At 40.6% G+C, this 23679-nt stretch overlaps 1 long non-coding RNA gene across 2 annotated transcripts in view; it reads left to right on the top strand.

The window, feature by feature from the left end:
* Positions 1 to 23679, top strand: part of LOC102028790 — a 91676-nt gene that overhangs the window by 10343 nt on the left and 57654 nt on the right. The window contains exon 3 of one of the 2 annotated variants that reach the window (XR_261657.1): positions 4540 to 4607. The exons of the other annotated variant lie outside the window; for it this stretch is intronic. This is a non-coding gene — a long non-coding RNA (uncharacterized LOC102028790). The remainder of the gene's footprint in view (positions 1 to 4539; positions 4608 to 23679) is intronic. 2 annotated transcript variants of the gene reach the window in all.

The following is a 23679-nucleotide window of genomic DNA, read 5'->3' as shown; positions in this document are numbered from 1 at the left end:
TTAAGTTTTCTGTGGGTTCACAGGGGTGTTTGGATGGTTGCTCACACTTAGTGACAGTCTCTAGTTCCCAGGACTTGAGTCGGGTGTGGTGTATACTGGAGTCCAGGCTTACAACCTTGAGAGCTGATGGAGTTGACAGGGTCACAGTGTATGGTCCTTCTCAAGTAGGTCCTAGGGAAGGGGATGATGAGGGAAGAGACTTTACCAATACTAAATCTTCAGGTTGGAATATGAGATTTCCCTTTTTTTAGAGTGAGTTTCCCTTAGCTGTTAGGCATTAAGGTGACATCTTTTAGTAAGGCATCTGTTTCTCTATTGAAGAGAAAATCATTAAGGGTATCCATAAAGCGTTTCAAATGGACTGAGGCCTAGAATTCAAAGTGCATTTCTTAATTTGATAAGAGCTAATGGTGGCAAGTGCGGCCCCTGGAGGTTAAGATTTTCAAAGGCCAAAAGCAGCTGGGAATCTGTATGTAAAAGAATATAAATGTAAAAGAATATAAAAGAAGGCATCCTTTAAATCTAACACTGAAAATGAGCCAGCATCTTCTGGATCTGAGACAGGAGTGTGTACATGTTATATGCCCAGATGAGTGGACACTACTGCCTCATTTATCAATCTAAGGTCTGGTACCAACCTACTGTCTCCACAGGGTTTTCTAATTCCTAACACTGGAGTGCTGCATGAACTATTACAGATTTTAAGTAAACCTTCTGCCCTTAAATTATTGATTATGGGCAATAATCCTCTTTTAACTTCAAGCCTTAGAGGGTATTATCTCTCGCTATGAAGAGTACTAGGATCTTTGAGGTGTATTTGCACCAGGGAAGCTCTTATTCTTCTATCTATTCTGTCTTTAGTTGCCCATATTTTAGGATTATTTCTGTCTCTATGAGGGGGAGTCAGTGTGCCTGACCTGGGTGCGTATTCATTACAGTCCTTAAACAACATAAAATGTCTCTCCCCAGGAGAACTGGAACTTCAGGCTCAATTAAAAGGAATGAGTGAGGAGAAAGCTGTCTCAGTTATAGCCTGAGGGTTGTGAGAAATAGTGAGTTAGCTCCTTTCACTGAAGTATGGTGGCTGGAAGGAAGGCCAGGGCTGAAAAGCAGGACTGAGAGACACACCAGTGTCCAGCAAAAGGCTGGTTTCTTTTCCCTCTACAGTTATGATTGCTCAGGGCTTCTCCAAGGAGATGACAGACTGGCCAGAGGAAGCAGGCAGAGGGCCTTGGATCCTTCAGTCTTGCTGGACCGGCTGGGAAATGGGTCTGACCCTCAGGTCCTTCACCTCGAGCTGCAGTCCAGCTCCAGTGGTCACCTTTGCCATCAAGGCACAGCTGGGGACCTCTTACTGCAGTCCCTGCTAAGGTGGCCTCCTAAGGTTTCCCACAGTGGTGGAAGGTGAGTTTAGTCCTTGAGCTCTTCTGGGAGCCCTGAGAATCAGACTTAGGTCTACTCCTTTTAAGGCTGCAATTAGAGCAGTTGTCCTCTCTTGGTCTCTGTTTTCTTCCCTTGGCCACTCGCTGGTCTAGATTATAAAATAGGGAGGATGCAATTCTCACTAAAGTATCAAGTGAGCTATCTGGAGCAAAAGCCATCTTTTATAGCTTTTTCACAATATCTGAGGCTGGGGGCTGGGGATTTAGCTCAGCGGCAAAAGTGCCTGCCTGGCAAGCGCAAGGTCGTGAGTTCGGTTCCTGGTACCGGAGAAAAACCAAAAAAAAAAAAAAAAAAAAAACAATATCTGAGGCTGATTGAATAATAAACTTGTCTTTCAGAATAATCTGTCCTATCAAATCAGGATCCAGGAATGTATGTTTTATCAGTGCCTCTTACAAATGATCTAAGAAGGCACAGGGGTTCTCATCTTCTCCTGATGAATAGTTGACAGTTTAAAATAATTGAATGGCTTAATTCTTGTCCTTCTTAGACCTTCAAGAATAGATGGCTGAAGACCTATTCCGATCTCCTGTCTGGTTGGTAGGCCAGTAGGGAGCTTGTGCAGGGACTGCTTGGGCTCTAGTAGAAGCCATTCCCCTGGCTGATTGTCTTCTGGCCTTCCAAAAGTAACAATGTTCATCTCCACGTGTAATAGCTGCTTGTAATGCTGCTTGTCTCTTATTAGAAATTAATATTTGATTTAAGAGAAACATTACATCTTTCCAGTCTAATTCGTAGGTCTGAGTAAGTCCTCTAAAGAACTCAGTATACTTGTCTGTGTCATCTGAAAACTTTCCTAGATCTTGCTTGATCTGTTTGAGAATGCTGAGAGAAAAGGACACACAAACATGGGTATGGCCAGATTTGCCATTTACTTCCTATAAGGGAGATTATCCTTGAGGGGCTTGAATAAAATCAGCTCAGGGTGGGTATATCTCAGTTGGGGCTTTCATCACAGCTGGTTTAGAAGCCCCACCCTTAAAGTCCAGAGCAGAAGTCCAAAGCCTCCGGCTCCAAAGGACAACTGGGGGAAATCCATGCTCAATAACAGCAGAAGAGGCTTTGATTAAAGTTGCCTTGAAAGCCTCATCCTCAGGTTCAGTTAGAGAAGGTGAGGATTTGGTTAAGATTGTCTTGGAAACTCATCACCAGCATCCAAAGGGCAAAGGTCGGAAGCCTCTGGCTCAGTGATAGTGGATGTCTTCAGGCCAGAAGTGTCCGATTTTCCTGTGGCTTACATTTACATTTTGAACATAAGTAAGAATTATCTCTTAATGCAAAGAAAATCTGAACATGAGGTAATTCTGACCATTTTTCCTCTCTCTTACAGTACAGTTCTAGTTGTGAAGTAGTATCAAGATCAGTACTTCCCTCTGCATTCCATTTTGGCTCTAAGGGGGAGACAGGCCTTGTGCAGTGGTAGAAAAATATTAAACTACTCTTTCTCAATATGTGAGAGTTGAGCAGTTTTCCAGCTTGAGAATACATTCCAAAGGGGTAAGAGATTTTGACATTGGGTCTCCCATCTGAAATACAAGAAGAAACTAAGCATCGCTTTTAATTCTTACTTGATTTCTGTATCCTTTCAAGGTGTCCCTGAGGTGAGTTGCTCCAGAGCAGGTGGTTGCCGTCTGGACAATGGCCAGGAGATAGGTCAGGTCAGACTAGCCACACTTACCAGCTTGTGCCCCATCTCCCCGAAAAACTCACACTCCGAAGTCCAGCGTGCGTTTCTAAAGGCACAAACTACAATTGATTCCAGCTGTAACAGTCATGTTTAAAGAAGGAAGTACTGCTAGCAAACCCAGTAATCAAGAGATCTGAAGCACTGCTTTCCAAGTTCAAAGAGAGTGTGATAAAAAGATCAAAGGGCAACTTGGAAGTGATTGAAGCATTCCCCTACTCAAAATCTACTTAAAATTTCTATGTTACTAAGGCTCGCAGATTAAGTTTATACCCATTGCGTAGCAACCACAATTTACACGTTAGTACACGCACATTTGTTAGTTTCCTAAATATGCACAAAAGAAGAGAAAGACTTCTGCTCCTACCTAGCATACATAAGGCACAAGTGTAAATAGTTCCTGTGATAGCCTTGTAACTCCATTAAAGGCAAACAGTTGTTGCAAGCTATCTCAGCCTGACCTCCCGGAGGGCGGGGCAGTCTATCTAGATGAACATAACTTGTTAGATTTACAGCCTTGCTACTAGAGGGGACTTTGCTTCAAGGTGAATTATACTTTGAATATCACCCACATCGGAGTTGAATGAGACATTTGACTTTAGACATTTAAGTGATGTTGAGGTGAGTTAAAATTTTTGAAACTATTGGTATTAAATAAATTAAGTTTTCATTTAGAAGGACACATATTTTGGGGACCCAGGATTTGAATGCTTGCATGTCCCCATATGAATGCTTGCATGTCCCCATATAAGAAAACTTTACAATAAAAACGAGGCAGATTTGTGTAGGGATTACACTAAATCTTTTGATCAATTTGTAGAGAAAAGCCTTCTTGATATTATTGTCTTCTATCTTGGACATCTTTCCATTTATTTAGGTCTTTTAAATTTTTTAAAAAATTGGTGATTTTCAGCATATAATTTTAAAATTTGTTTTATTGAATTTATTCCTAGATATTTTATGCTTTGTGATACTGAGATAGGAGATTAGGGTGTGGAAAATCTGGATGAGGAAGTAGACATGACCTGTTAATTACAAGGTCTTGGAACACAAGTGCAGAATATTTCCAAACCCCTACATGTGGACTTCTCATGAGAACTCAAGCAGGTTTTGAATAGGATGACCTAGACCTGATGTTAGCCTGAGGCATGGGATCCCAGCACTGCCTGTCAGGACCTGTGTGTAGTTCATTATGTCCTCAAGATATGGGTGACATAAATGATACAGACTCCAAGAAGTAGTTGTTATCATTGCTTTCCTCAAATAGCCTCCCCTGTGTCCTCCAGGGTGACTTTTTTGCTGTAGCCCAAGCTTGCTCTGCACAATCAGTTTCTCTCTCACTCTTCCTTGTTACTTTTACAAATAAACTTTGTGATCACTTTGTGCTGTTCTCTTTCAATTCTTTGTTCTAGAGGGGAAGAACCTGGAATCCCACTGCAGAAAGATTCCAAGCACCACAAAACCCAGGAATATTTATTTGGTGAGCCACTTTTCAGAGGAGCTACCCAATAACAATACTAATGTAAATGGAGTTGTATTCTGTATTTTATTATATAGAAATAGATCTTTAAAATATTGAGCTTGTGAGGGCTGGGGATGTAGCTCAGAGGCACAGTGCCTGCCCGGCAAATTGAGGCCCTGAGTTCGATTCCTGGTACCAAAAATAACATAAAGGGGCTGGGGATTTAGCTCAGCGGCAAAGCGCCTGCCTGGCAAGTGCAAGGTCATGAGTTCGGTTCCCAGTACCGGAGAAAAACCAAAAAAAAAAAAACCAAAAAAAAAAAAAACCAAAAATAACATAAAATATTGAGCTTGTATCCTTTAACTTTGCTTATTTTGGTTCTTAGTTCTGACAGTTTCTAAATAGGTTATTTAATATTTTCAATATATAAAATAAAATAATCTTCAAATAGAGGGTTTTATATGTTCTCTTTAAATATGGATGGCACATTTATTTCATTGTCTTACTGTAATGCTTACTGTAATGAACATTATTGAAGAAACAGAATTATCTGTGTATCTATCTGATGATATTTGTTATAACATACTGCTTAACAAGATTGTATAGGAAAAGTCCCAATATCCATACTTGGCAAACTGGAAACATAGGAAACTCAGTTTTATAGTCTTAAAGCCTGAGGCCCTAGACTCAGGAATAGATATTTCTATTTGAATCCAGGGACAGAAAAAAATATCCTCATCTCAAAGTCAGGCAGGCAGGAAAACTTTCCTCTTGCAGACTAACTTTTTGGCTTTGTTTAGGTTTTTGACATAAAAAAAGCTATTTGCTTTATTCAGACTTCCATTTCCAATGTCAAACTTATTCAGAAAGATACTCTCACAGACACATCTAGAAAAATACTTGATCAACCATTTGGACACCTCATGGCTTAGTCAAATTGATATGTAAAAGTAACTAACACAAGACCAACACTGTCAGTTTGGCACTTGAGATATCATAATATAAACATATATTTGGTCTTTATCTATGGTTTCTGACTAGAACTCTAAAAATGCTTGCAATTTCCTAAGTGATAAACCTGATTAAGATGAATGGACCTTATTTGGTTACTCATGGAAAATCCCTTTCATCCACACCTGAGTTTATCTTAACAGTGTTTTCTGAAATCCCCTAAAGATGGGAGGCTGGTTGCCTGAAAAACCAATACTGTGATTAGAGGAATAGGACTTTAAACTTCACACCCTGACACCCAGAGAGTGAAGAGGAACTGGAGATTGATTAAATCCTCAGTGCTCCATGTTTTAGTTACCCACGCCTCTGTAATAAAGCTTCTCTAAAACTTGCAAAGGAGGAGATTCAGAGAAGTCGGTGAATGTGCGAAGTTGCAGCTAGAGTAGCAGGGTGCCCCTGCAGAGGCCCTGGAAGCCCCCTGCTCCTTGCCTTCATAACTTGTCCCACGTACCTTTTCTTTTTGGTTGTTTCTGAGTTGTATCTTTTGTAACAGACTGATAATCTGGTGAGCAAATTGTTCCCTAAATTATGTAAACTAAGGACAGGGTCATGGGAACGTCTTCTTTGTAGCCAGCTTTGGTAAACATTGTGGGTAATTTCAAGATAAACTACATGCAACAGGCATTTGAGGTGCTGGGAGAAGTTCTCTGGGACTGAACCCTTAACTGTGGGGTCTGCGTCTACTTCCAGGTAGTGTCGCAATTGCACTGTAAGAGATCCAACTGCTGTCTGCTAGAGAATATAACTGAATTATTTGGGGTAAACAGCACTTCTTTTGTGTCAAAAGTGAAGTGCTGGGAGCACTGTGAGGTTACTAAAGAAATGCAGAGATGCTGTCCTTTTCAGAATTTATGTACGTTGCCTTCAACCATGCTTAATTCACAACAAAAACAATAAAAAACCTCATAACTCTATGTAACATGCTACAACTCTCTTGAACATAACTGTAAATGTACTAACCCTTTTCCCAGAAGAGAAGAAATCCTCAGAGAAGATTACTATTCTCTTCAGTAACTGGGCTAGCGAGCTTTCAGTCATTATGGCAAAACAACTGAAACAATCAGTTGATAAGGAGGGAAGGTTTATTTGGCCTAGACTCAGATTTCAGTCCACAGTTGTTTGTCCCCATGGTTTCCAGCCCCATGGCCATGCGAACACCACGGCTGGTAGCACATGGTGGAAACGACTTCTCACTGCACAGGAGCTAGAAAGCCAGAGAGAGAACAGGTACAGGTCCGGGTGTCTCCAAAGGCCCATCCGCAGCCGCCCGCCTCCTCTCCCTGGGCCCCACTCCTTAAAGATTCTGTTGTGACCAGTTACAGAGTCTCATGGCTTTTTTTCCAGATTCTTGGTGTCTCAGACCAAAAATTGGGCCAGACACACAGAAAAAACAATGAAAGTCTGCACGTCCTAAGATAATAAAGAAGCACGCTTTGTAGAGTGAGGGCAGGTCAGCAAAAAGGCTCAGCAGCCTGAAGATAAGGGAAAGGAGCCTCTTTTGTACCCAAAAGTCCTGAGTTGTTTCTCGTTCATGTGAATAAGACATTGGGAATGTAATCAATCAATTGGCATTATTAGATGTATAAACTGCTCTGTTAAAAAACTCATTTGGTTTCCTGTTATATGCAAATGAAGGGTCCAAAATCTGTCTTTGGATTGGTTGTGCCCACATGCAGATGAAGGATTGAAAAGAGCATCTTCTGATTGGTTGCTTGAATAGCACCGAATTCTAATGATGGATTGCAAATCACAAGTTTAGGATTGGTCCAAAATAGAACTTTTCTAGTGGGTAATGGTAATGATGCCATCATTACAGTGGGCTTGTACCTCCCTCTGGAAGTGTCCTTTACCCCGTTGTCCTATCTCACTGTCACCTTCCAATAGCACTGCAGTTTGGCAACTAAGCCTTTAACATGTACACTTCTGGGAGACAATTATCCATGCTGTAGCATTAACCAATGACAAACGCTGTGCTATGAAATTACAGATTTTTAGTACTGTACTACAAAATCCAGACATCTTATGTCACACGGTAGTAGAGTAAGAAAACCAAGGTATTTGCTTTACACACACACACACACACACACTTAAAAGAATAAAAAGTCATATTTATAACTACCTTCTTCCTCTCCCTATTCTGGTTGTGTTTGTTTTACTTGATGAGGTGACTCAAATCTTGACTCCTGAAGGGTCTGGGCAAAGCAGTGTTTTATTTTTTAATTTTTTATATGGTTACTGAGGACAGAACCGAGGGCTTTCACACTGAGCTACATCCCCAGCATCTCCCCACCACCACCACCGCTACTGAGGCAGGATCTCTCTAAGCCACTAAATTTCCTTTGCTGGACTTGAAATTGCAATCCTCCTGCCTCAGCATTCCATACTGCTAAGAATACAGGCCCATGCCATCAAACTTAGCCTGGGTAGAGTAGTCAGACCTGGTTTGAGTTCTTTTAGTTTTTCATTGACTTTTATCACCGGCCATAGTAATAATAACTCCTTGTTCTATGAAATCGCTTGTCTTCCAAACATACTTTTCCTTACTTTCATTGTGGAAAGTAACTTCCCTTCAATGGTTTTTTTAAAAAGAAATGTGAAAACTGTTAGAATTGTAACTGAGTCACCCTGCAATACACCCCTAAGTAGATAAAGCCAGGAGATCATGAAAGAAGGACTATTATGCATGATTGCCTAATTACAATGTCACAAAAGACTGCCTGAACCATAAACTTGCAAGGAGGCCCTTATAACCTTATGCAAAAAAATATTTCTACAAAGGCATCAGCCTTGTAACTCTCTGTCCAACCTCAGATCCATACCACTCTTGTTTTCAATTGCTGTGGCCAAAGATTATTGTTTCAAAATATCTGATGTGATCCTCCTGTTTTTTTCTTTAGAGACCTCTCTTAGCCCCAGTGTTTTTGAATACGCCCATGGTTTACTATGGCATGGCTATGCCCATCTGATGTTCTCAAATAAATATAACTCTTTGAAGAATCTTTGTTTTACTTAGGTTTTCATTAGCAATAATAACCCCAGCTGTCACAGTAACTCCCTTCTTTGTGTGCTGATTCAGAGGCAGAAGGCAGTCTTCACTTCCAGTTCAGTGGAATCATTGTGTTCCCTGGTGGAAACATCCCTGCCTTTGTAACTAAGACCACTATTCCAACATGGGATGATAGGGGAACAGTTGGCAAAGTGAGTCACTCGGGATAGCAGTCAGTTGATCGCTAGCACTTGATTCCTCGACCTATGCATTCTACCTATTAGGAGAAAAAGCACTGTAAATTGGATTCTGATGCTTGGGGGCATGTCCTTTGACAATCTTGCCTCAGTCCTGGAAGGTACTTTCAGCTAGTCGGATTCATAACTGAGTCTTTAAAAGGTCTCTCCACCATTCTATCAAACTAGCTGCATCAGGATGGTGGAAGCATGGTAAGAGAATAAATCCCACGAGCACAGGCTGACTGGAACACTTCAGCTGCTATGAAGAGAATCCTTTGACCAAAATCAATGTTGCGTGAAATACTATGATGGTAGATAAGGCATTCTGCTTTTCTCTGGACAGTTTTGGCAGAAGCAGTGCATGCAGGAAAGGCAAATCTTTATCCAGAGTAAATATCTTTTCTAACAAAAACAAATGATGCCTCCTTCATGATGGAAGTGATCAAATATAATCTATTTGCCTGATCATCGCAGGGAATGGTGCCACACTGAGGACTCATGTTCTCTCTGCTCCTGGCAGATTGGGACTTAGCAGCGTCTGTAGCCAGACTGGCATGGTGAGGGGAAGTGCATGTTGCTGAGCCCATGCATTCCTCCCATTCCTTCCATCACAGCCAGTTTGTCATGTCCCACTGGACCGTGACAAAGGCAGTTGACTGTATCATCTTACCCCCTGGATTATTAAAATTTCCCTCTGGTAAAGTGGCCCTTTGGTGAACACTCAAACCAGACAAAATATCTTCATTCTGTTTTTGTCTATTCAGAGAGATCTATCTTCATGTTTTCCCCAGATTTTCTTGTTGCCAGTTTTACAATCATATTCTTTCCAAGTGTCTGACCACCAAGCCAAAACCAATGGCAATCGTCCGCAAACAGCTATATACTGCAAGTCTTATCCCTTTTCCTTCTCAGCAAAGTGAAGAATGAGATGTACTACTTGAAGTTTTGCCCACCGTGAAGGTTTTCTTCTTGCTAGGCATTTGTTCCACTCAGTTCATTAACTGCTTGGATGAGGCCCATCACACAAGCGAGGTCAGTCTGCCTCGTTCAGCCTATGAGTTCCGAATTAAATGTTACTTTAATCTAGAAACGCCATCACAGACACATCCAGAATAATATGTAACCATATGTTTGAGGACTCCTTGGACAAGCCAAGTTACACATTAAATTAACGGTCCCACTTGTTGAATTGCCTGGGCCAGAATCTCTAGCACAATGTCAACTTGACTACAAATGGGACAACAGACTCCTTTGCCTTTCTTGATGTTACTGGCTGAGGGGTCTCTAGGTCCTTGATGTCCTGAGCAAAGATTTGGGCTAGACACACACACAGCAACAAAGCTGTACATTTATTAAAGGAAGAAAACAGGGTAAAAGTGGGATGCTTCATAATGGACCAGAGGATAAGAGGAAAAGGGAGTTTTGTACTGCAAATACCCGGATTAACTTCCCGTAGGGCAAACGAGGCCCCGGGACACCTGTCCTATCAGAAACTCCCTTGGCCACATGCCAGATATAAATTGTTCTATTAAAACGTTCTCGGGTTCTGACCAGATGTAAATGAAAGATCAAAAATAGCATCTGATTGGTTGTGAACACACATAAAAGAAGGATTGGGAACTGCACCTTCTCAATGGTCCTGCAAACAGTGCCAGATTCAAATGAAGGACTGAAAATAGCACTTCTTTGATTGTTCCGTAGTGCTCCAGAGCCAGAAGCCTGACATCACATTGGGCTCTATGTTCTGTGTATGTCTTCTCTTTTTAGAAAATATCTTGCTCAATCTCTTAGCCATCAATTTTTCTGACATCCAGACATATTCTACCCAGTTGGTCATCCGATTTTCCCCACCCCTAATCTTCTACTGCACTAATATTACAGGAAAAATATTCAATTTTTCACTAGACAGTTTGATATTAGTTGTGTCGACTTCACTGATGTCTTTTTTGGGCTGAGATACTTTAGGTGTTGGTTTTTTTTAATCCTCTTATGTGTGTTTGGGATTTTCTCAAACTTCTGTGTGGATTGAGGTGGTATTATCCCTCACCGTGTAGAACTTCTGCCCCATGCCTGAGCAATGTGAAGATGATCCAGCCCACAGTATTCTTGAGCTATCATAAAAGAGAGAGTCTTTGCAATCAGGAGATAGTGAGGGAAAGGATCCCCCGCATCTTGGCGTTAGCTGTCTGGAATTTGGCCTTAGTGACAGGAAAGGAGAAGAGGAAAACAAGAGTGTAGGTGGCACTGCCTTCTCTAATGGAGATAGTGGAGATAGTGTAGCCTTTGAATGTGACCTGAGGGGAAAGGGATCTTTTGTCTTCAGAGTCACGTCCAGCTAGAAACGAGCTTCTGTCACCATGCAGCAGGGGTGGGGGAATGTGGAGGAGCACGCCGTGACTCAAGTACCACAGGATCTTCACTGCTCTTACCAACACTTGGTCCATCTTCCTGAATAAACCTTCTTCATCTGCTGTATTCTCCAAAGTTAATTTCTAGGGACTTTTTTAATGGAAAAAATGAAACAAAATTTCATAACAAAATAATAGGAGAATAGCCATAGTTAAAGAAGCTAAAAAAGTTCTAGGTTAGGCTGGAAATATAGAGAAGTATCAATGAAACATACTTTCTGTGGTATATACATAACATTTTCTACAGAGGAGCTATGAGTGCCCCAAAACATTTGTAGCTTTTTCTCAACTCCATCAAAGAATTTTAACTTTTGTTTAAAATTTAAAGGAGAATTCAGTCATGTTTTCTTGGCTTATAAATGATTTCCTTTTTTTTTGTTTTTCTTCTGGTACCAGGAATTGTGCTTATGCTTGCCAAGCAGGCGCTGTGCCTCTGAGCTAAATCCCCAGCCCCTATAAAGGATTTCTTAAAGGAAATTTAGTTTTCTTCTGTCACCAAATATGCTAATGCAGTCTGCATGTGTCCTGATCACAGTCTTCCATTGTTCTGCTTGTCCTTACAGCTATTGCCTGTATGATCCTTCTTTGTCTCACCTGACCATCAGGTTACTATTTTATTTATTTCTGCTTGAAACAGAGCAGTCGAGGTCAGATTTTCTGGTTCTTCATTCCAATCATTTTAGTACTCAAACATGTTTCTGCTCCTCTCTTTTGCACGTGTCTCTAATGTCCACAACCTACCCGAGGAACTTTATGCTGCTGGAAAGAAGAACCACTGACCATGGCGGGTAGTCATGAGTATAACTTTGTGGTCATCACCTGCACTGCGTTATCACTGATACTCAGCTATTCTACTGCTACATTTGTTTAACCGGTGTCTTCTGGTCCTTGCTTGTCCTGCCTTCCTCCCTACTCACAGCAGGTGACTTCATCTACTGTTGTATAGGGAAGCAGAAGCTCTAGTTTTCAAACCGAGACTGATTCATTTCTGTCTACGTATGACCATTCTTCCTTCTGTAATCAAGTATTTGTTTTTTGAAATCTTGAAAGTTATTGATCCTGGATAGTTATCTGGAACTGTTGAGCCTACTTAGAGACTGTAAGAACACTTGCCCTGAAAAGAGCAAAACAAAACAAAATTCCCAGTGTTACAAAATTAGCAGGCTAAAGATGGAAAAATATCTGAGTCCACAATGACAATATTATTTTATCAAGTGTATTGGAAATATCTATATCAAAGACTCAAAGCATATTAAGAAACAACTGGTTAGTGTTTTTATTAAGTTCTTTGAGTTAACATTTTTCTTGTTATTGACATTACAAAACATTCTAAATTCTGGAAAATTCTCATTTAATAGTGTTACTGGGGACTCTGTTTCTGGTATACCTGAAGGTACAGCCCTTTGAGAAGCAGCTTTTTGTGAGGGGTGAGACGGGAAGTTGTCATCAGCGCCCCACATTATACAGAACAAAAGTTTCTTTGTCTACTCTTCTGAGGTTACTAAGGCTCAAATTCTTTATTTCTATTTTGTTAAAGACCTTCAGGCCACCTACTTCATTGTTTTGTATGCCTAATTCAGTTTTTTTTCTGATAAGAGAAGTTGATTTGAAATTCCTAATTACTATTATTGCAAATAGTTGCTATGTATTTGAATTTAAATTAGCTTTACTGAGGTACAACTTATATTCAGGACATTTCACAAAATTTAAATTACCACTTTGATGAGTTTACAATTACAGTTATATAACCACAACTAAAATCATGATATAAAAATATTTCTATCCATCAAAAATACTGGTATCATTTGACATATAGGAAACTTGAATTTGCTATATGTGACTTAAAACCTTACCAGGTTTTTTATATCTATATTATCTAGCATTATTGTATGCATGAGTAATTTCTAAACACCTACTGTCTTTCCTCCTTTTCTATATACTTAAAAAATTGTGATGATTCCCTTCTTGGTCTCTTTCTCCGAGAGTTAAAGCCATCCCATTACAGTGACACGCGAATACCCCCGTGTTTACAGCATCGTGACTTACAGTTGCTGAACCTTTGAGGGGGCCTGTATGTCCGTGAGCATATAAACAGGTACAGGGAACGTGGTATTTATGCAGCGGGGCACCGCCCTGCCATAAGAAGGGTAAATTCGAGTCATTTGTGGAAAATGGATGCACTGTGAGACCATGCGTTACGTGAAGTAAGTTAGACACACAAGCTTACATATCAAAAGAAACCCAAAACATAAATAAATTAGACAGCAAAGTAAAAGATAGGGAGTAGGAAACAGGGAGCTAGGTCTTTTGTAAATGGGAGGGTGACCAAACGACAAAGAAGCAGGCAGGGAGGGAATCGGGAGGGGATGGACAGAGAATTAAGATGTGTTATGTCTATGCTCCAACTCCCCATGATAAGTGTAATCATTATGTACCACAAGCATACTATTAAAATATGTTTTAAAAAATATTTTGAGGCAAAGGCATGGATCCTATGGTCTTCTGTCACTTTTTCCTCTGTTTCCATATTGCTGTGGTAGTCAGCAGTCATGAATTTACAACGCATAGACTCTTAGCAATAGATGCAAAATCCGAAGGAATTACACATGCTCCCTCAGAAGTTGAGAGCTTATCTTTTATTCTTAGCACCTGATGGACAGTGAACTTCAGCCATACAATTTCACAGCATCCTTTACCTCCAGCAGTGACTGTTTTGACTCAGAAGAGTCCTATTTAGAACTCATTTACAAGCAGAGTCTCCCTGTGGGAGATCGCCCTTGTTCCCACACCTTTCCTGAAGAGAACTTCTGTAATGGTTACATCTTTCTCTATGAGACAACAGCCTTGCACGAAGGATGAAAGGCGGGTTCTGTAGCCCACCTCCTTCCTTCTGTCAAAGTGACAGAGGAAACAGAGAAAATGAGAAGATGCGTGGACAGAAATGATCAAAGTCAGGATGGCCTGATCCAGCTTTAGAAACCAAGCATCCCGCTCATCCAGGATCATGATATGGACTCTGAAAATGAAGACTTTATAGCAAATAGAATGCCACTGGAGCTAGGCATAATGGTGCATGCCTATAATTCCAGCACTGGGGAGGCTGAGGCAGGAGGACTGTCCTGAGATTGGGGCTACATAGTGAAGCCCTGTTTAAAAAAAAAAAAAAGAATGTTACTGGACAGAACTGGCAATGGACAAAAGTCCCAGCGGCAGAAGACAACAAACTGACTGCACAGTGAGTTCTGAAAAACTGCTTGGGCCACATTTAAGAAATCAGAAAGAAGAGGAAGAAAATTAAAAAAAAAAAAATAGAACAATGAAAATCAGAAAGAAGATGAAGAAATTCATAAAACAGTGAAGAAAGTCAGGATTCTGATGGACAGACTCAGAAATATAACAAAGGTGGTGATTCTGTCTTCCCTGAGTCTACTCAGGAAGATTTCCAGCTCAGCTGCAGCTCCCCTTCACATCTGACGCAGGTCAGTCATGAAGAACGTGAACATCAGGACCCGCCCAAGTGCAGACCCCTGGAAAGTGAAGAGGCCATGCAAGCCTCAGAAGTGCCTCCAGCACTTAAAGATCATGAACTTGCTGAAATGGGAGACTAAGAGACTGACAGCTGAAAGGCAAACACAGTGGAGTGGTCCTCCCTCTCCTCTGCAGCAGAGAAGGAGGGCACTCCCGACACACAAACCGCAGCCTGCTCAACCTGAAGCCGGCCCTTCTCTGGCTTAGGAAGCGAGTCCTGTCTTACCATGGAGGAGAGTGATACTCAGTGGCTCACCAACAACCTCTATCCATGGCACCAAGAAAAGAAGTCTTCTGAGCTACAACAAAATCCAACCTCAAGAAACCCTCAAAGAATTGGGATAACCTAAATCCCCAGAGTTTTAAATAGTTTGATATCCCCACTTCCACAGCCCCCTTAAGGTTATTTTTTCTGAATAAAATATACATTCTTGCTCTCCTTGAAAAAAACCTGTAGTGTTTGTCTGATGATTTTAGTGAAGAAATAAAGAGGATTTGGGTGTAGAGTATAATATTAATTCCACTAATAAATCTGAGTCCATTAAGTGGTACGTAAACAGATGGTTGTGCTAACTGGAAGGGAAAAATGCATGCTGGGAGAGAAAGAAGGCTGACCTCATTGTGGGCCTATTACTGGCAGTGCTGCATATGTCATCCCACTTTGCACATACAACTCCCAAGATAGATAATTTTAGTCATTATTCTGATTAATATTTAGAGTCTCAAGGAGAATATATAAATTCTTCCATACACAGGGTGTGTAAGGGGTAAAACTGAGGTATAAATACAGCTAAAATCAGTGTCTCCTTTTTACCATTTCACATGATCTTCAGTGTATTGAAAGTAAAGTTCATAACAAGTTCTTTAAATTTAGAAAATCTGCAAAGTCATCATTGGGCTTTGCATGTGTGTATGTATGTGCATATGCATGTATGTATTTGTATATGTATGTGTGTGCATGTTTGTTCATTCCCCAAGGATGCATTCAATGTTTATTCTGAGCCATGCGGCAGTCTTAGTTTTGGATGTATAGTGAATGAATCAGAAAGAAATATATCCTTTCAGGGCTTGTGTTCTAGATATGGTTGCAAAAATCATATAATGTGATCAGTGTTGTGGAGGATAGGTGAAAGATACTCAGAGAACAAACCAAAAAAACTCCAACCCAAATATGTGGGGTCTGGGGAGGTTTCTTGGGAGAAGTAGCATCTAAAATGAAATGTATACGGAAAGAATGTTTATCTAAGTGAAGCAACCTAGAGGTGATATGTGAGATATAGAACAAGCGTTCTATCTGTGTGAAGAAAAGAAATAAAAGGCAGCTTTCTCTAAGAATTTGAGGGAAAGAAAATAATGAGAGGAAAAAGCTAGAAAGGGCAGCTCACTCCCGGCCTTGTCGTTCCCCGGAAGGAGGGTTTCTGGCACCCAGGGAGCCACGGGTGGGGAGCCCCAGTCTTCCGGCTGGCTAGCTTCCTGCCTGGTGGCTCCTGGAGGGTGGGCCCCCAGTGCACGGGGAGCCATGCAGCAGCGAGCGCTGTTGCCCGCCAGCCCTTAGGCCGGCCGCCGCTGCTCAACTGAGATCTATCATGACACAGAGAAACAGTGACACAATTGGCCCACCATACACCGACTGCAGTTGCCCACCCATGGATGTGTGTGAATCATTGAAACTTTGAACAACCCCTGTGAATATATGCCATACAACGGGCCACTCTTGCTCCTGCCATTGGGAACCAGAAAGGTCCAGAGCCAGCGGAGGAGCAGCTGCTGAACAAGGACTCAGAGAACATGAGAATGCAGACTAAGCCCACGGAGTCAGAGGTCCAGTGGACTGGGGTCACGAGAGCCGCTCGGAAGCTGTAAACCAGGAGGACCTTGCACAATACCTGCAGAGACTCATTGGAAGCCATTCTTCCCCTGACAGTACAGGCTGTGGTGGAGCTCTGGAGAAGTCTGCAGCAGGATTCCTTCTGCCTGTGCTGACAGTTGGGGAGAGGACACTAACTGGTTGTGGGGTCCCAAAGCAATGGGAAGCTGGAGAGAAAAAGCTACAAAGAATAGCTTCCACCCCAGACAGCTCATTTGAGATGTTAGTAAGAATTGCCTCCTCACTATTCTATAGCCATGATGAGGAGGAGGCCAAGGAGAGAAAACAAAGAGACCGAGAAAAAGCAGCTGCTTTTGCTGCACCACTAAGAGAAACAGATCCCAGGTCTGATTCCCGGGGCCCCAAGAAGAACTTGACAACTGCATTCATCTGCTACCATGGTTAAAAGCCAGGCTACCTCAAGAGGAACTGCCCTAAGAGGCCCCATGGGCCATGCCCTGGATGCAAAGGAGACCACTGGAGATTGGTCTGCCCTCTGAGGTGGAGGCCCCAGAGCCATGCTACCAGTTAGTCCAACAGGAATGAGAGGGCTTGGGGCATGGTCTGCCTTCTCCCTCTGGCCGGACCGTCATCTCCATCGAGGAGTCCTGGGTAATCATGACTATGGAGGAACAAGAAAACAGCCTGTTGCTAGTCACAGGTGCAAGTCTCTCGGTCCTTCTTTTCAATCCTGGCCTTCCTTCCAGCCGTCATACCTCAGTGAAAGGAGTCACTGGTGAGGAGGTAATATGCTATTTTTGACAACCCTTAGGCTGTAACTACTTATTAGATCCTTCTTGCATATCTCTGTCTTCCTGAGAAACCACTTTGAAGATACCACCATGTACTACAGCAGCCATTGATATTTTCCTACTAATCTATCCATAACTGTGTAAAGTTTGTAATGTTCCTATCCTATTTCATAAATGGATGTATGTTTATTATTATGTGTTTCCTACAACAACCATTGAGAATAGTTAATGATTTTTCAATAGGTCACTCATGTATAGCTCTATTTATTTTCTTTAGAAGCCACTTTGAAGATACCAAAGTATAGCACAACAACTCTTGATAATCTCCTACCTCTTTTGTCTCTAACTCACTATTATTTGTCTATTTGTTTTCCTGAGAAACTATTTTGTAGATAACAATATGTAAAACAATAACCATTGATAATTTCCTACCATTTTGTCTGTAATTTGCTAAGTCCCCCCTATTATTATGTTATCCTTCTTTTACTCTTTAAAATAAAAAAAATTAAAAAAAAAAAAGCTAGAAAGGCAGGCAGTCAAACTGGGGCAAGAAAAGAGATCCCCACCTCTTAATAGGAGGGTCTGTTAGGGTTGTATTTTGATTGTACACTGTCTCTAGGGTTGCACAGCATCTGGACCAGGAGCCATTATTATCATCATTGTTGTTACTAGGACAGGACGGAGTCACGCATTCCAAATCTCAGGTAGCTGACGGAGGTTAGATGAGTCTTCCAGCGGTCTCCCTGGCCATCCTTAGCTTGTGACGGATGTTTTCAAGGTTTTGTCATGGCTGCTTTGCCTTGATAAATTTAGTCTCTGTCCTAGTTAGGAAGCATTAGGAAAGGCACACGGCAAAAAATAAATGTCGTCAATCTGTCCTTTCGTTTTGAAATCAGGAAAGGACATGGCTTTCTTAGAAACAGTAATGAGAGGCCATCAATTCACTTCTCATTTCCTAGACCTGTGTTCATGGTCATTCCTACCTGAAAAAGTCTGGAAAATAGAGTTCTCGCGTTTCTTCCTTTCTTGCATTAAAAATCCCGAATTTTATTTTTTCCCACACTACTTTTTCTTCTGTTTCTTTTAAAATTTATATTCAGTTTTTAGTTCATTGGTACATGCGTGTAGTGATAATGTTTACATTCCTTGCGGGGAGCTCATACATGGACTTAACACAGTTTAATTCCTTTTTCATCCCCTTTCCCATCCCTCCCTTCTTCCTTCTCCCCTCCCTTGAGCTTCTTCCACTTTTCGTACGTGTTTGCAGTACACAGTGTTCACATCCTTGCGGGAAGTTGATACATGTACAAACCACATTCCAACTCCTTTTTTTTCATCCTTTATCCCTTCCCTCACTCCTTCCTTCTTCTATTCCTTGATTGCTTTCCCCTTGAGAATCATTTATTTCCCTACTTCTTATAATCATTTATTTTGATCTTTAATTTTACTCTGAGTCTCTCATGTAAAAGGAAGAATGTGATATTTAAGCTTGTATGTCTGATTTATTTCACTTAATAATGTGGTCTCTAGGTGCACCCATTTTCCTACAAATCTAATTATTTAGGCATTGAATCTAGTAGTACTCACAATAACACAATATGAACTTTGGAGCAAACAATTATTAAAAAATTTCTTCACAGAGAACACTGCATAAATGTTCTAGTTTCAGGAAAACAGAAGAAAGAGAAAGTCCATGGTAGGGCTTGAGAGAAACTCCCTCAGTGTCGGTGCTAGGGCTTTTTCCATGGTCTCAACATCAACTAGAATATCATAGCAAATTTACCCTAAGATAACTTATTCCATGACACACACTTCAGCAGAAAGATAGGTTTTCTACCTCAGTGACTTCAAATTCCTGGTGGGAAGTGTCTGATGCACCATATGGTACATTGGGGGGCAGTGTAGGGGATCTGTATTTGGCAACATATAATGGGATTAGGGCAATTTATTCATTAGTTTTATTAAATATTCACTAAATGAACTGGCTTTTGGCATGTTGGGTCATGACTGGGGCAAGATTCTGCTGATTTCTACAGCTACACTCCCCTTACCCCTGTGGTCATATTCTTAACCACTGTTTTCTGTTTTTAACTTTAAAAAACTATCCATGATTTGTATTTAAATTTTATTCAACCTTCATATTCCACAAATTCCCATCTCTGTTTCCTTCATGAGAGCTCCCATTTGATTGGGTTTTGTCTCTAGCCTCCCCAGAGGTTGCTCCTCTCCACTCTTTGTAAGGCTCACCTTCATCAGCCTGTCCTGAAATGTTGACCACACTGAGAATTTGTTTTCCACATGTTTCTGTCTTTACACATTCTCCCTTGGCTACATCATCCACTCAAAGTGTTGCAATTGCTTTTAGAAGTCAACAGCTATTACATCTGTATCTTGAGATTTGTTTTAAGAGTCAGATTAATAAATATAAATGCTTTCAGGTCACCTCCCCTTTCAGAATCTTCAGAATTAATATTTTAAAGTTGAATTCAGAGATATTTGCAAATCATATACCCATAGGTCTACCAGCCATTGAAGTCCCAATGCTTAGGTCCATTTGATTGGCACACTCCCAAAGGAGGCGTGTTTTTGGTGAAAAGGAGAAAGGCTTTCAAAGCTGGCTCCACCTTGAGGAGTTGGAGGGGCCTCACATTGCCAGACATCACTATCTTCTCATGCTTAGGTGCACGAGGCCTTTTGATAGTAAGGAACCCATGGGAGAGAAACACAAGGACAGCATGGACAGACCCAGGCTTGTTTCATCTTTGGGCCTTTTTTTGCACCCTTCTTTCCCTGTGGAAAGGAAACTGAACTTTGACCCCTGGGGCCAACATGTGCATATTCTGTTCATTTACCTGAGCTGAGGAGAGGTAGGGGAGACATTTTCTGCCCTAGGCCTGAAGAAGTTTGGAGAAGCTGCTTGTCTCTGAAGAAAACGATCCCAACTTGTAAAGTTCCATTTTGTCCTGACAGTTACAGTTCTCCCTTGGTTTAGTTCAGCCCTCACTTTCAAGGGCCTTGAGTTGCCATATCCTCTAGCTGGCCGTCTACTGCTTGACTGGTGGATAAAGTGTAAGGAAGGCACTTGGAGCATAAGCAAAAGGAAGCTGACACTTGAACCTGAAAAAGTACCACTGAAGGTCGTGAGGTGAAATAAAAAGAAAGCCAAAGCCCGGAAATACTTACCAGCTATACCTGCTGATGGCCCTTTTTTTCTAGGCAATTATGCATAAGAACCCCTTTCACAACCTCTGTAGCTCCACTTATTAATGTAAGGTTGACACAGGTAACTCTTGGCTGTTCACAGTACTTGCCCTTTGCCTCCAAATGCATCGTGTTTTTCTCTGAAAGTTTCCTTAGTTAACCATCTTGCAGTTTTTTCTTTCAGTGCTGAGGTAGGTTTTGCCTGGTTATGGTCAATGAGAACATGTCTTGTGCTGGAGCAGAAGTGACAGACAATTGGATTCAGTGTCTTAAAACTTGCCTAATTTGAACAATATCGGAGATTTAGGTTAAATTCATCGAAACCCTATTGCCAGGTCTACTGCCATCTATTCTGTAGGTGCTATAGCACCCTGTGGCATTAGAACTCACACAAATAATAATTGTTACAAAGCTTGCAAATAGATGTAAATCAAGGAAGTTAGAGCAAAGTAAATCCAGTCTTAGGTTTGAACAAAGAAACATACTGATCGAATTTATTGAAGAAAGCCAATTTGTCTAACAATGTTAGCTCTGTCAGGAACATATTAAGCATATACTTAGAATCTCATTTGCTGTAAACCAGTGTGAATTATCATCCTGGCAAAAGCATATCATTTGCTCACATCAAATAGAAAGAATTATAGCTTAGTAACCAGGCTGCATTTTGGAACATCTTAGGCACCGATGGAGACCACTGAACGGGGTTTAGAATTAATCGATTGGCTTTCTGTATTTACTTATGTGTCTGTCCCAGGTCTAGGTGACTTGCTCAAAGAGCTGGTGGCTGGCATGCTGTAAGTGTAACTCACCATGCCAGTGATCACAGTATTGTGACTTGCATTGCTCTATGACACGTGATACCTCAGAAGACAAGAGAAGGGTGCAGCTGAGGACACCTGGCTCTCACTCTAATTCTTAAGACTTCAACTCCAGGCATTTGGTTTCCTGCAATAACTGCCAACCTTAGAGAAAGACATTTCCTTTCTTTGGCAAATTTTACTGCTTGGAAAAGTCTTTGTTCTAACTTCCAAGGTCCTGCTTGGTTTCTTGCCTTTACTTCAGCTATCCCCTCCATTTGTTGGAAAACCCAATAAATTCAGGCAGTCCAGAGAAGTCTTTGTCTTAGCTCCAAGACAGTTCTGACATTCCTGGACCCCCAAGCCCACGTTATTTGTCTCTTTTATTTAAGCTTTGCCATACACTCATTTTAGGAGGTTGGGACTCCTGCCAAGCTCCTGATTAAGCACATTTAACAGAACGATAAAAATTCTAAATATAGTGTACAATAATGAATATCTATTTTACAATATTGATGTCATAAAGCTAGATTTTCTCTCCTTGACTAAGAAGAATATGGCTTTGCCAGTCAAATAAGCAAGGTAGCAAGTTAACGTAACAATTTATTTAATTTTATAGCACATTATGACAATAATCATGATTGACTGTATTTCATCTGTACACTTAAAATGTTAAAAGTAAGACATATCACATATAATAACAGTTTATGTGACCAAACTAAAAGAGATGAAACTTTAAAGAGATACATGGGGCTGGGGATTTAGCTCAGTGGCACAGCGCCTGCCTGGCAAGTGCAAGGCTCAATTCCCGGTACCAGAAAAAAACAAAAAACAAAAAACAAACAAAAAAAAGAGATACCTAAGTAAACTCCAACTCACTAAGGCTTTATTTTTCTAAACAATCCAAATCTAACAAAAGCACTAGAGAACACAAGAAATTCTTTTGACAAAATTAAGTTCGCTTTTTAAGTTAGTTCTATCTGAAATTTTATAATGAGCAGATCAGTATTTTAAGAAGTTTTGTTTGAAACATAAATAACTACAGATTCTAACTTTATTACTGTGTATTACATTTTGACTTTTATTTAAATATTTTCAGAACAGACTGTAATTAGAAATATTCTACTTAAATGTTAGGATATGTGATGAGTTTACAACAAAAACCAAACTTTTAGATTATCACAAAATGATGCTATATCGTATATTGGTTACCAGTAGTTTATTTTTTTTATTTTTTATTTTTTTATTTTTATTTTTTGGTTTTTCTCCGGTACCGGGAACTGAACTCACAACCTTGCACTTGCCATGCAGGCGCTTTTGCCACTGAGCTAAATCCCCAGTCCCGGTTACCAGTAGTTTAAAAAGTCATGTTTTATTCATATTTGTGTCCTAAACTATGAATACCGTATAGAGATGTAAGCATTGTACATTTACTCAGAAACAAACACATGAGGTATTTGGGGTGGGAAAAGCCCCAAATCTTTGTTTCTGAACTTTAGAAGGCTTTCCTGTAAAAGCAAAACTAATTTTTCTAAAACCACATTAAATGACCAACTTTAAAGAAGGTCTAGATAGGAAGACAATAGCAGTTTATCTCTTACAGTGTATGAAGGAAGTCATTTTGGCATCTGTTAAAACTGTTAGCATTAGACCACATAAATAACACATTAATAGACCAGAAAAGTCAAAGCTATGAACTCTTATAGCAAAAGAAGATTTCCACATTTATTCTGACTTTCTGCACAAGGCCTCCTAATGTGAGAAAAAAAAAGAAAACAGTTACTGACCAATGAAAACAACATAAAGGCAACAGCCATTCGTATTCAAACTTTATTTTTCCAGTTGAGGAATAGAGGTTTCAGGAGAAGGAAATAATCAATTGCTAGCACAGAAAAATTCTGACAAATATTGTGAAACACAGACAGTTTGGAACAAATCAACTATTATCCAAAATGAAAGAGTATACAAATCCCAATAAGAAACTCTTATCTGAGTGGTTGCATGATCAGCGGGCACAGGCCACTGCTGGTACTTATTACTGATCTGCAAAAGAGCAAAAGTAAAGCACCTATGGATATTATCCCAGCTCAAGTTACTCCAAAGAATCTAGAGGACAACTGTGTCAATTAGACTGTACTCTCAGTTATACCAGCCATGTTGTATCACATAGAAATCACCTTTTTAAGGTCCAAGGTAATACAAGAATTTTTCATTCTTGAGCAAATCACAAAAGAGATCTCTGAACACATCCATAGTCTCTTACTGTCAGTTAATCCAAAATTTCCTGTGAAACAATTCAAG

This window comes from Chinchilla lanigera, unplaced genomic scaffold (assembly GCF_000276665.1).
Source record: "Chinchilla lanigera isolate Chin_1 unplaced genomic scaffold, ChiLan1.0 scaffold00034, whole genome shotgun sequence".
In the NCBI taxonomy this organism is placed as follows: Eukaryota; Metazoa; Chordata; class Mammalia; order Rodentia; family Chinchillidae; genus Chinchilla; species Chinchilla lanigera.
This window is presented reverse-complemented; position numbering and strand designations above follow the sequence as displayed.